Below are 2,788 nucleotides of genomic sequence, written 5' to 3' on the forward strand. Positions count from 1 at the left end.
TTTTTAAAAATTCAAAATCTATTGTGATGATCTTTTTTAAAAGTCAGAGATCATGGCCTACATATTTATTTTAAAAATCAGTTGATTCTTTCTTTATGGCTTGGTGTATAATCACAATTTTAATGCTCCAACTGTGCTTGGGGAACGTGTGTATCCTCACGTTGTTGGAGAGAACTATCTATACGTTCATTAGATTAAGGGTTGTTGTGTTGTTCAGATCATCTATATCTTTGATGATATTTTTTGTCTGCTTGACCTATCAGTAATGGTCTTAGTTTCTTAGCGCTGCTGTAACAGAAATACCACAAGTGGGAGGCTTTAAAGAAGAGAAAATTTTCTCACCGTTTCGGAAGTTAAAAGTTCAAATTAGGGTCTTGGCCGTGTCGATTCCTTCCTTGTTGGTATCCCAGGTTTTCCTTGGTTCCTTGGCTTGTAGACAATCCTCACAAGGCATCTGTCTTTCCCCGTGTGTGCATAACTCCGTGTCTATAATCTGCTCTTTTTATAACTCAGAACTGATTAGATTTAGAACTCACTCTACTAGGATCGGAGCCCTGGTGGCGCAGTGGTTAAGAGCTCGGCTGCTAACCGAAAGGTCAGCAGATGGAATCCACCAGCTGCTCCTTGGAAGTCCTATGGGGCAGTTCTACTCTGTCCTATAGGGTTGCTATAAGTCGGAATCAACTCAACGGCAACGGGTTTGGTTTGGGTTTTGGCTACTGAGATCTGATCTAATTAACATAACAAAGAAAACCATATTTCCATAACAGGATTACATCCACAGGTATAGGGGTTAGGATTCCAACACATATTTTGGGGGGATGCAATTCAATTCATAACAGTAATCAAAAGAGATGTTGAAATCTCCCACTATGATGATAGATTCATCGATTTCTCCTATCAATGTTTGCTTCATGTGTTTCGAAGTTATTTTATTGGGTCTATACATATTTAAAATGGACATTTCTTCTTAGTGAATTTAACCTTTTATCATTAAGTGGCCCCCCCCTTACCATCCTCAATACTGTTTTTTGTCTTAAAGTCTATTTTATCTGACATTAATAGAGCAATACCAGCTCTCTTTAGGTTAGCATTTGCCTGATATGCCATCTTTCATCCTATTACTTTCAACCTTTCATATCTGTATGCTTTGAGTGCATCTCTTATAAATAGCATATCTCTATTTTAATCCAATCTGTCACCGTTTGTCTTTTTAATTGTGGTAAATATATATGCAACAAAACATTTGCCCTTTCAACATGTACAATTCGATGACATTATGTTCATCACATTGTTCAACCATTGCCATTATTCATTTCCAAATTTTTCCATCACCCTTAACAGAAGCTTAGTGTCCCCTAAGCAGTGAGTCCCCCTTTTCCTTCCCTCCCGTCTGCCCGTGGTAACCACTAATAAAATTTGGTGTCTATACACTTGCCTATTCTAACTACTTTATACAAGTGGGATCACACAATGTTTGTCCTTCTGTGATGGACTTATTTCACTCAATATAATGTTTTCAAGGTTCATCCATGTTGTAGCATGTGTCAGGACTTCATTTCTCTTATGGCTGAGTAATATTCCTTTGTATGTATGTACCACAAGCAATCCAGTAAAAAAATGGACAAAGGGCTTGAATAGACATTTCACCAAAGAAGGAATATAAATGGACAACATGCACGTGAAAATACGTTTAACATCATTAGTCCTTAGGGAAAGGCAAATCAAAATCACAATGAGATATCACTTTACGCCCACTAGGATGGCTATGATGGAAGAAAAAAAAAAAGGGAAAACAATAGGTGTTGTCAAGAATGTAGAGAAATTGAAACCCTCATCCATTGCTGGTGGGAATGTACAATGGTACAGCCGTTGTAGAAAACAGTTTGGTGGGTCCTCAAAAAGCTGAACATAGAACTACCATATGACCCAGCGATCGCAATCCTAGGTATAGACCCAGAAGACGTGAAGGCAGGAACGCAAACAGAAATCTGTACACCAATGTTCATTGCAGCATTTTTCACAATAGCCAAAAGTGGAAACCACAATCAACATATGAGTTTATTCCATTTGCATTATTGTAATCATCTATGTTGCTTGTTTCTAGCATCTTCATGTACATTTTGCCTTGTCCCACCTTATGTATACTTCTACTAATTTTATATTATATTAGACAAATTATTTTGCATGTTATTACATATTTTAGGAAACCCTGGTGGCGTAGTGGTTAAGAGCTACGGCTGCTAACCAAAAGGTCGGCAGTTCGAGTCCTATAGGGTTGCTTTGAGTCGGAATCAACTCAACGGCAATGGTTTTTTTTTTTGGTTTATTACATATTTATTTTCGTTTGTCACACATTGTCTATGATTCTATGTTTCTTTTCTTACTTATTTTTGGATTGATATCTGTAGCATCCTCTTTCTTATAAGAAAAGAATTTTAGCATACTTTCACATCCCTGGGGGTGCACTCCCTCACCTTGCATTCTATCATGTTGATTTTATCTAGACTTTTCATTCTGGGAAATTATTGATATAGTTTCTCTTTTTCTTTGGTCTTGGCTACTTTTTTTTATTGTGGTAAAAATATATATAACAAAACATTTGCCATTTTAACTTTTTATGTGTACAATTCAGTGACAATAATTATGTTCACCCTGTTGTGCAACTTGGCTACTTTTTTTTTTTTTTAAATATTGTACTTCAGGTGAAGGCTTACAGAACAGATAGTTTCTCATGTAACAGTAACACACATGCTGTTTTATGACATTGGTTAACAACCCCACAACA

Source organism: Trichechus manatus, unplaced genomic scaffold (genome assembly GCF_000243295.1).
Source record: "Trichechus manatus latirostris isolate Lorelei unplaced genomic scaffold, TriManLat1.0 scaffold00100, whole genome shotgun sequence".
NCBI classification, from domain to species: Eukaryota; Metazoa; Chordata; class Mammalia; order Sirenia; family Trichechidae; genus Trichechus; species Trichechus manatus.